The following is a 12,484-nucleotide window of genomic DNA, read 5'->3' on the forward strand; positions in this document are numbered from 1 at the left end:
GTTCTGATCCATTTTTAAATTACTAAAACAACTATGTTATCTAATTTGCATTGATAATCCAAAAACAACAAAAAGATTTTGGTTTTGCATGATGCTGCATTTTATATTAGAATGTCTACATTTGCATGATTTTAGCTGCATGACATTTCATTCAGAAAAATTTATAACGATTTTATAATTCTGTTATTTTCTAATTATCCTCTGAAAGTGCAATGACATCTGAAAGAACCTTGTTGAGATCAAGATATATGTGTCCACCCAATCCATGAGATAGAAGTTTGTGATGCTTGTGTTGTTTGAAGGATTTTATTGTTAAGGAAATTTGTTACCTTAAGATGACATTACACTGTAGGATATACATTTTGCAAACCAAAGTCCTTAGTGAAAGAAATATGATTGGGTCAAATGTTGGGATTGCCTAAGTGTTAATGTTCTTGAATTATCATATCTTGTTGAATTAGTTGATTTCTGACTCAAATTTAACATGCTAGTTTGCTTTATGATTAAACAAATGAGTCAAAATCTTAAGTTGTGAAAATTTGTTTTCCCAAGGTGGCTCACTTGCAAACTTGAGAGATGAATTTTACGCGTGACCATAAGTTTGAGGGGAACCGTACGAATGGCCAAAGCATAGGGTAGTCTCTTAGACTTCTAGGCCAAGCGCACGAGTGATAGGTGAGTCACACGGTTGGACTGTGAAACGTGTATACTTGTACACGATTGAATGCTTGGCCGCATGATTAAGTTTGAGGGTATAAATATAGGAGGGATGAACACAGTCACTTACCTTTTCCCTCCACACTCAATTTTTCTCTCAAAATTCGATAGTTTCCATTTCTATTTTCCACCGTAGGATTTGTTTGGCATACATAGCTGACTCCATCGCCACCTCTTTGGTAAGATTTCATCAAGATTTAGGACATTAGTTCAAGGTTTTTGTGAACCTAAACCCTAGTGGTTTTTAAGTTCAATTTCATGCATTTTTGATGTATTTCGCTTCATGTTTGCTGTTGTTATATGTTAAATGAATACCATACTTACTATTGTGATAAAAATCAAGCACTATAACACGCGAATATGAGTTTTTGCGAATTTGAAAAGAGCATTTAATGCCATTTGTTCAGACATGTACAAGTGACCTTCACTCGCACGCGTGAGACATGACTTGCGCGAGTCAGTGCACGGTTAATGCTCAACCGTGTAAGCACTTGAACTCACCCGTATGACCTAAGTTAGTGCTTATTTTGTTGCTCACTTGTATACTTTAGCTGACATGTGTGCTAAACTACATGATTCACCACATGGTTGACCCTCAGTCGTTTGTGTATTACCTCAACCGTGTACATTGTCTGAACCGTTTGTCCTTGCTCAAATGTGTCAACAGTGACACGAGTGACCTTGTGAACCACACGACTGACCTCACAGTCGCAAGTGTGTGTCTGTCACTCATACAATTTGTCCTGTTTATGTATGTTGGACACTTTATTGAAATTGTTGTGATGTTTTATCGTTCTGGTTTCAGTTTCTAACTTGTTAATTTCAGACTGTTAAGATTTGAAAGATGTCAGATATTCAAGAGAATATTGTTCTTAACAACCCAGAAATCCAGGGGGAGAAAGTACCCGATCCACCAGTGGTCCAACCTATTATTCAACCAAAAGTAGTTGACTTATCTGCCGTACAAGATATGGGCAAACAGAACAACAAAGGTCGCTCTTTACAACATTAATCTGGAGAAGGGAAGTCATTTTGAAGAGATTATCAATTTTCTCAAGAGATCAAGTGTAGTGACCCGAACTTTTCCATGTTTATATATATTAATTGAGATTGATATTTACATGATTAAATGTTTCCAACATGTTAAGCAATCAAACTTGTTAAGACTTGATTAATTGAAATATGTTTCATATAGACAATTGACCACCCAAGTTGACCGGTGATTCACGAACGTTAAAACTTGTAAAAACTATATGATGACATATATATGGATATATATATAGTTAACATGATACTATGATAAGTAAACATATCATTAAGTATATTAACAATGAACTACATATGTAAAAACAAGACTACTAACTTAATGATTTTTAAACGAGACATATATGTAACGATTATCGTTGTAAAGACATTTAATGTATATATATCATACTAAGAGATATTCATACATGATAATATCATGATAATATAATAATTTAAAATCTCATTTGATATTATAAACATTGGGTTAACAACATTTAACAAGATCGTTAACCTAAAGGTTTAAAAACAACACTTACATGTAACGACTAACGATGACTTAACGACTCAGTTAAAATGTATATACATGTAGTGTTTTAATATGTATTTATACACTTTTGAAAGACTTCAATTCACTTATCAAAATACTTCTACTTAACACAAATTCTTACAATTACATCCTCGTTCAGTTTCATCAACAATTCTACACGTATGCACCCGTATTCGTACTCGTACAATACACAGCTTTTAGATGTATGTACTATTGGTATATACACTCCAATTATCAGCTCTTAGCAGCCCATGTGAGTCACCTAACACATGTGGGAACCATCATTTGGCAACTAGCATGAAATATCTCATAAAATTACAAAAATATGAGTAATCATTCATGACTTATTTACATGAAAACAAAATTACATATCCTTTATATCTAATCCATACACCAACGACCAAAAACACCTACAAACACTTTCATTCATCAATTTTCTTCATCTAATTGATCTCTCTCAAGTTCTATCTTCAAGTTCTAAGTGTTCTTCATATATTCTACAAGTTCTAGTTACATAAAATCAAGAATACTTTCAAGTTTGCTAGCTCACTTCCAATCTTGTAAGGTGATCATCCAACCTCAAGAAATCTTTGTTTATTACAGTAGGTTATCATTCTAACACAAGGTAATAATCATATTCAAACTTTGGTTCAATTTCTATAACTATAACAATCTTATTTCAAGTGATGATCTTACTTGAACTTGTTTTCGTGTCATGATTCTGCTTCAAGAACTTCGAGCCATGCAAGGATCCGTTGAAGCTAGATCCATTTTTCTATTTTCCAGTAGGTTTATCCAAGGAACTTAAGGTAGTAATGATGTTCATAACATCATTCAATTCATACATATAAAGCTATCTTATTCGAAGGTTTAAACTTGTAATCACTAGAACATAGTTTAGTTAATTCTAAACTTGTTCGCAAACAAAAGTTAATCCTTCTAACTTGACTTTTAAAATCAACTAAACACATGTTCTATATCTATATGATATGCTAACTTAATGATTTAAAACCTGGAAACACGAAAAACACCGTAAAACCGGATTTACGCCGTCGTAGTAACACCGCGGGCTGTTTTGGGTTAGTTAATTAAAAACTATGATAAACTTTGATTTAAAAGTTGTTATTCTGAGAAAATGATTTTTATTATGAACATGAAACTATATCCAAAAATTATGGTTAAACTCAAAGTGGAAGTATGTTTTCTAAAATGGTCATCTAGACGTCGTTCTTTCGACTGAAATGACTACCTTTACAAAAATGACTTGTAACTTATTTTTTCGACTATAAACCTATACTTTTTCTATTTAGATTCATAAAATAGAGTTCAATATGAAACCATAGCAATTTGATTCACTCAAAACGGATTTAAAATGACGAAGTTATGGGTAAAATAAGATTGGATAATTTTTCTCATTTTAGCTACGTGAAAATTGGTAACAAATCTATTCCTACCATAACTTAATCAACTTGTATTGTATATTATGTAATCTTGAGATACCATAGACACGTATACAATGTTTCGACCTATCATTTCGACACATCTATATATATTTCGGAACAACCATAGACACTCTATATGTGAATGTTGGAGTTAGCTATACAGGGTTGAGGTTGATTCCAAAATATATATAGTTTGAGTTGTGATCAATACTGAGATACGTATACACTGGGTCGTGGATTGATTCAAGATAATATTTATCGATTTATTTCTGTACATCTAACTGTGGACAACTAGTTGTAGGTTACTAACGAGGACAGCTGACTTAATAAACTTAAAACATCAAAATATATTAAAAGTGTTGTAAATATATTTTGAACATACTTTGATATATATGTATATATTGTTATAGGTTCGTGAATCAACCAGTGGCCAAGTCTTACTTCCCGACGAAGTAAAAATCTGTGAAAGTGAGTTATAGTCCCACTTTTAAAATCTAATATTTTTGGGATGAGAATACATGCAGGTTTTATAAATGATTTACAAAATAGACACAAGTACGTGAAACTACATTCTATGGTTGAATTATCGAAATCGAATATGCCCCTTTTTATTAAGTCTGGTAATCTAAGAATTAGGGAACAGACACCCTAATTGACGCGAATCCTAAAGATAGATCTATTGGGCCTAACAAACCCCATCCAAAGTACCGGATGCTTTAGTACTTCGAAATTTATATCATATCCGAAGGGTGTCCCGGAATGATGGGGATATTCTTATATATGCATCTTGTTAATGCCGGTTACCAGGTGTTCACCATATGAATAATTTTTATCTCTATGTATGGGATGTGTATTGAAATATGAAATCTTGTGGTCTATTATTATGATTTGATATATATAGGTTAAACCTATAACTCACCAACATTTTTGTTGACGTTTTAAGCATGTTTATTCTCAGGTGATTATTAAAAGCTTCTGCTGTCTCATACTTAAATAAGGACGAGATTTGGAGTCCATGCTTGTATGATATTGTGTAAAAACTGCATTCAAGAAACTTATTTTGTTGTAACATATTTGTATTGTAAACCATTATGTAATGGTCGTGTGTAAACAGGATATTTTAGATTATCATTATTTGATAATCTACGTAAAGCTTTTTAAACCTTTATTGATGAAATAAAGGTTATGGTTTGTTTTAAAATGAATGCAGTCTTTGAAAAACGTCTCATATAGAGGTCAAAACCCAACGAAATCAATTAATATGGAACGTTTTTAATCAATAAGAACGGGACATTTCAGTTGGTATCCGAGCGTTGGTCTTAGAGAACCAGAATTTTGCATTAGTGTATCTTATCGAGTTTGTTAGGATGCATTAGTGAGTCTGGACTTCGACCGTGTTTACTTGAAAAATGATTGCTTAACAAATTTTGTTGGAAACTATATATTTTTAACATGTAAATATTATGTGATATATTAATCTCTTAACGCGTTTGATATTATGTGATAGATGTCTACCTCTAGAACAAGTCCCATTGACTCACCTAATAATAATGAAGAGTCAAATGTAAATTGGAATGATTCGTGGACTGATTCACAAGTTCCCGAAGAGGAACCGGAAGAAGAGTCGGAACCGGAAGAAGAGTCGGAACATGAAGAAGAATCGGAACCGGATGAAGAAATAGAACCGGTGGGGGAAATAATAAAACGGTTAAGTAAAAGAAAATCCTCAACCAACCGACCAAGGTTAATTATGGTCAATGGTGTTTCCGCCAAGGAAGCAAAATATTGGGAGGATTACCAATTCTCCGATGAATCGGATTCCGACAAGAATTCGGATGATGTTATAGAAATTACCCCAACTGAATTTAAAAAGGCAAAAGAAAATAATAAGGAAAAGGGCATAAAAATAAAGAAATCTAATTCCAACCCCGATGAACTTTATATGTATCGTCAACCCCCGAAGTCCTTAAGTTGTAACAATGACCCGGGAACCTCTAAACCACCAGGTTTTTCTAAACCAATGTGGAAAATTACGGCTCGTATTAGGGGAACATCATATATCCCTAGAAACTTGACAAAACGAACCAAAACCGAAGAAGAAGAAACAAGCGAGTCGGAATAAGATAGTTATATTCGTGTGGTGTAATATATGTAATATAGTGTGCTTATGCTTTATGATATATGTAAAAATTGCTTGTATTAATAAGTATTTTTTTATGAATCTAACTCTTGTCTATTTTACAGTATAAAAACACAAAATGGATAGACAACCCAATATTTTAAGAGACCTACCCGGAGACATGATTGATGAAATCTTGTCTAGAGTTGGTCAGAATTCTTCGGCACAACTATTTAAGGCGAGATCAGTTTGTAAGACATTCGGAGAATGTTCCAAGAATGCCTTGGTTTATAAAAGGCTTTCGTTCGAAAGATGGGGGATATCACATTGGGAAATCCATAAGTTACGATGTGTTTACTTTGATGCATATATTGCGGGGAACCCAAATGCTATTTTACGCAATGGGTTAAGAAATTATTTTGACTCAATATATCCGAATATTGGACTTCGTGATTTAGAAAAAGCGGCTAACATGCAACATAAAGAAGCATGTTATGCTTACGGATTAGTAATGTTCGCTTCTCACCAAAGTGAGAACAAGAACATCAGCCTACAACTATTAAACAAAACGTTCCCACAAGTGACGGAGTCGGTAATTGGGGTAAGAAATGAGGTTTTTAGATTGTTACGGGACTGTTGGACATTACGTAACCCTCGTCCCTTTGACGACGTTACAACACGCTGTCTTATCAACGGCCATAACGGTTATATTCCACAAGACCATGGATGGGAAGTAGTCCTAGTAAAACCAGAATGCATGACTTGTTTCTGGACGTATGAATTACGTGTGTTTATTGCCTTTGCTGAACGACTTGTGTACTAGCTAGAATTATCTTCACAACTATCTTGTATCAAAGTTATTGTGTGCTATATTTCATGCTTTATGTAAGATAAGCGGTATTGTAAGTTTGTAAAATATTGTATAAAAGTTTGAACGTGAAATATTATTATAATCAGTTTTTCATATAGAATTGTAGTAGTTGAATTGTATATTAGCTACTAAGTATGAACTTAACGGGTAGGTACTACCCGAATTTAAACTTATAAAACGCTAATATGAAGAAAAAACTTTTATAAATGAGTTCATATTATGCTACGAAATACTATTAACTACTCTTAATATTCTGTATGATTAACTTGTTCCATTTGACTATTTTGAAGGAAATGGCACCGACTACTCGACACACAGTGAATATGAATGAAGAGGAATTCCGTACTTTTCTAGCTTCAAACATAGCCGCAGTACAGGCTGCGCTACATACCAACAATAACCTTGGTTCTAGCAGTACAGGAAATCGTGTAGGATGCACCTACAAAGAATTCGCTGCCTGCAAACCTTTGGAATTTGATGGAACCGAAGGACCGATCGGATTGAAACGGTGGACCGAGAAGGTTGAATCGGTGTTTGCCATAAGTAAGTGTACTGAAGAGGACAAAGTAAAGTACGCTACGCATACCTTCACAGGTTCTGCGTTAACATGGTGGAATACCTATCTAGAACAAGTGGGACAAGACGATGCGTACGCACTACCGTGGTCAGCATTCAAGCACTTGATGAACGGGAAGTACCATCCCAGAACCGAGGTCAATAAGCTCAAGACAGAACTTAGAGGGTTACGAACCCAAGGATTTGATATTACCACGTATGAAAGACGATTCATAGAATTGTGCCTATTGTGTCCGGGAGCATTCGAAGATGAGGAAGAGAAGATCGACGCATTTGTGAAAGGATTACCGGAAAGAATCCAAGAAGATATAAGTTCACACGAGCCCGCCTCCATACAACAGGCATGTAGAATGGCTCACAAACTAGTGAACCAGATTGAAGAAAGAATTAAAGAACAGACTGCTGAAGAGGCCAATGTGAAGCAAGTCAAAAGAAAGTGGGAGGAAAACGGTGATAAGAATCACCAATACAACAACAACAACAACAATTACAACAATAATCGCAACAATTATCCCAACAATCGCAACATCAATCGCAACTACAACAAACGGCCCAACAACAACAACAACAACAACAACAGCAACTACAACAATCATCCCAACAACAATAATAATCGCAACAACAACAACAACAATCAGAAGCAGCTATGCCAAAGGTGTGAAAAGTATCACTCGGGGTTCTGCACCAAATTTTGCAACAAGTGTAAAAGAAATGGTCATAGCGCGGCGAAGTGTGAGGTCTACGGACCAGGCGTTAATAGAACGAAAGGAACAAATGGTGTCGGAACGAGTAATGGCGGAGCAAGTAGTGTCGGAGCAAGTTATGCCAATGTAGTTTGTTATAAATGTGGAAAACCGGGCCACATTATTAGAAATTTCCCGAACCAGGAGAACACGAATGGACAAGGCCGCGGAAGAGTTTTCAATATTAATGCGGCAGAGGCACAGGAAGACCCAGAGCTTGTTACGGGTACGTTTCTTATTGACAATAAATCTGCTTACGTTTTATTTGATTCGGGTGCGGATAGAAGCTATATGAGTAGAGATTTTTGTGCTAAATTAAGTTGTCCATTGACGCCTTTGGATAATAAATTTTTACTCGAATTAGCAAATGGTAAATTAATTTCAGCAGATAATATATGTCGGAATCGAGAAATTAAACTGGTTAGCGAAACATTTAAGATTGATTTGATACCAGTAGAGTTAGGGAGTTTTGATGTGATAATCGGTATGGACTGGTTGAAAGAAGTGAAAGCAGAGATCGTTTGTTACAAAAATGCAATTCGCATTATACGAGAAAAAGGAAAACCCTTAATGGTGTACGGAGAAAAGGGCAACACGAAGCTACATCTTATTAGTAATTTGAAGGCACAAAAACTAATAAGAAAAGGTTGCTATGCTGTTCTACCACACATCGAGAAAGTACAAACTGAAGAAAAGAGCATCAATGATGTTCCCGTCGCAAAAGAATTTCCCGATGTATTTCCGAAAGAATTACCGGGATTACCCCCACATCGATCCGTTGAATTTCAAATAGATCTTGTACCAGGAGCTGCACCAATAGCTCGTGCTCCTTACAGACTCGCACCCAGCGAGATGAAAGAACTGCAAAGCCAATTACAAGAACTTTTAGAGCGTGGTTTCATTCGACCAAGCACATCACCGTGGGGAGCTCCTGTTTTGTTTGTCAAGAAGAAAGATGGTACATTCAGGTTGTGTATCGACTACCGAGAGTTGAACAAACTTACCATCAAGAACCGCTACCCACTACCGAGAATCGACGACTTATTTGATCAACTACAAGGCTCGTCTGTTTATTCAAAGATTGACTTACGTTCCGGGTATCATCAAATGCGGGTGAAAGAAGATGATATTCCAAAGACTTCTTTCAGAACACGTTACGGTCATTACGAGTTTATGGTCATGCCGTTTGGTTTAACTAATGCACCAGCTGTGTTCATGGACCTTATGAACCGAGTGTGTGGACCATACCTTGACAAGTTTGTCATTGTTTTCATTGATGACATACTTATTTACTCAAAGAATGAACAAGAACACGGTGAACATTTGAGAGAGGTGTTAGAAGTATTGAGGAAGGAAGAATTGTACGCTAAATTTTCAAAGTGTGCATTTTGGTTGGAAGAAGTTCAATTCCTCGGTCACATAGTGAACAAAGAAGGTATTAAGGTGGATCCGGCAAAGATAGAAACTGTTGAAAAGTGGGAAACCCCGAAAACTCCGAAACACATACGCCAGTTTTTAGGACTAGCTGGTTACTACAGAAGGTTCATCCAAGACTTTTCCAGAATAGCAAAACCCTTGACTGCATTAACGCATAAAGGGAAGAAATTTGAATGGAATGATGAACAAGAGAAAGCGTTTCAGTTATTGAAGAAAAAGCTAACTACGGCACCTATATTGTCATTGCCTGAAGGGAATGATGATTTTGTGATTTATTGTGACGCATCAAAGCAAGGTCTCGGTTGTGTATTAATGCAACGAACGAAGGTGATTGCTTATGCGTCTAGACAATTGAAGATTCACGAACAAAATTATACGACACATGATTTGGAATTAGGCGCGGTTGTTTTTGCATTAAAGACTTGGAGGCACTACTTATATGGGGTCAAAAGTATTATATATACTGACCACAAAAGTCTTCAACACATATTTAATCAGAAACAACTGAATATGAGGCAGCGTAGGTGGATTGAATTATTGAATGATTACGACTTTGAGATTCGTTACCACCCGCGGAAGGCAAATGTGGTAGCCGATGCCTTGAGCAGGAAGGACAGAGAACCCATTCGAGTAAAATCTATGAATATAATGATTCACAGTAACCTTACTACTCAAATAAAGTAGGCGCAACAAGGAGTTTTAAAAGAGGGAAATTTAAAGGATGAAATACCCAAAGGATCGGAGAAGCATCTTAATATTCAGGAAGACGGAACCCGGTATAGTGCTGAAAGAATTTGGGTACCAAAATTTGGTGATATGAGAGAAATGGTACTTAGAGAAGCTCATAAAACCAGATACTCAATACATCCTGGAACGGGGAAGATGTACAAGGATCTTAAGAAACATTTTTGGTGGCCGGGTATGAAAGCCGATGTTGCTAAATACGTAGGAGAATGTTTGACGTGTTCTAAGGTCAAAGCTGAGCATCAGAAACCATCAGGTCTACTTCAACAACCCGAAATCCCGGAATGAAAATGGGAAAACATTACCATGGATTTCATCACTAAATTGCCAAAGACTGCAAGTGGTTTTGATACTATTTGGGTAATAGTTGATCGTCTCACCAAATCAGCACACTTCCTGCCAATAAGAGAAGATGACAAGATGGAGAAGTTAGCACGACTGTATTTGAAGGAAGTCGTCTCCAGACATGGAATACCAATCTCTATTATCTCTGATAGGGATGGCAGATTTATTTCAAGATTCTGGCAGACATTACAGCAAGCATTAGGAACTCGTCTAGACATGAGTACTGCCTATCATCCACAAACTGATGGGCAGAGCAAAAGGACGATACAAACGCTTGAAGACATGCTACGAGCATGTGTTATTAATTTCGGAAACAGTTGGGATCGACATCTACCGTTAGCAGAATTTTCCTACAACAACAGCTACCATTCAAGCATTGAGATGGCGCCATTTGAAGCACTTTATGGTAGAAAGTGCAGGTCTCCGATTTGTTGGAGTGAAGTGGGGGATAGACAGATTACGGGTCCGGAGATTATACAAGAAACTACCGAGAAGATCATCCAAATTCAACAACGGTTGAAAACCGCCCAAAGTCGACAAAAGAGCTACGCTGACATTAAAAGAAAAGATATAGAATTTGAAATTGGAGAGATGGTCATGCTTAAAGTTGCACCTTGGAAAGGCGTTGTTCGATTTGGTAAACGAGGGAAATTAAATCCAAGGTATATTGGACCATTCAAGATTATTGATCGTGTCGGACCAGTAGCTTACCGACTTGAGTTACCTCAACAACTCGCGGCTGTACATAACACTTTCCACGTCTCGAATTTGAAGAAATGTTTTGCTAAAGAAGATCTCACTATTCCGTTAGATGAAATCCAAATCAACGAAAAACTCCAATTCATCGAAGAACCCGTCGAAATAATGGATCGTGAGGTTAAAAGACTTAAGCAAAACAAGATACCAATTGTTAAGGTTCGATGGAATGCTCGTAGAGGACCCAAGTTCACCTGGGAGCGTGAAGATCAGATGAAGAAGTAATACCCGCATCTATTTCTAGAAGATTCGTCAACACCTTCAACAGCTTAAAATTTCGGGACGAAATTTATTTAACGGGTAGGTACTGTAGTGACCCGAACTTTTCCATGTTTATATATATTAATTGAGATTGATATTTACATGATTAAATGTTTCCAACATGTTAAGCAATCAAACTTGTTAAGACTTGATTAATTGAAATATGTTTCATATAGACAATTGACCACCCAAGTTGACCGGTGATTCACGAACGTTAAAACTTGTAAAAACTATATGATGACATATATATGGATATATATATAGTTAACATGATACTATGATAAGTAAACATATCATTAAGTATATTAACAATGAACTACATATGTAAAAACAAGACTACTAACTTAATGATTTTTAAACGAGACATATATGTAACGATTATCGTTGTAAAGACATTTAATGTATATATATCATATTAAGAGATATTCATACATGATAATATCATGATAATATAATAATTTAAAATCTCATTTGATATTATAAACATTGGGTTAACAACATTTAACAAGATCGTTAACCTAAAGGTTTAAAAACAACACTTACATGTAACGACTAACGATGACTTAACGACTCAGTTAAAATGTATATACATGTAGTGTTTTAATATGTATTTATACACTTTTGAAAGACTTCAATACACTTATCAAAATACTTCTACTTAACAAAAATGCTTACAATTACATCCTCGTTCAGTTTCATCAACAATTCTACACGTATGCACCCGTATTCGTACTCGTACAATACACAGCTTTTAGATGTATGTACTATTGGTATATACACTCCAATGATCAGCTCTTAGCAGCCCATGTGAGTCACCTAACACATGTGGGAACCATCATTTGGCAACTAGCATGAAATATCTCATAAAATTACAAAAATATGAGTAATCATTCATGACTT

This window comes from Rutidosis leptorrhynchoides, chromosome 3, assembly GCF_046630445.1.
Source record: "Rutidosis leptorrhynchoides isolate AG116_Rl617_1_P2 chromosome 3, CSIRO_AGI_Rlap_v1, whole genome shotgun sequence".
Lineage (NCBI taxonomy): Eukaryota > Viridiplantae > Streptophyta > Magnoliopsida > Asterales > Asteraceae > Rutidosis > Rutidosis leptorrhynchoides.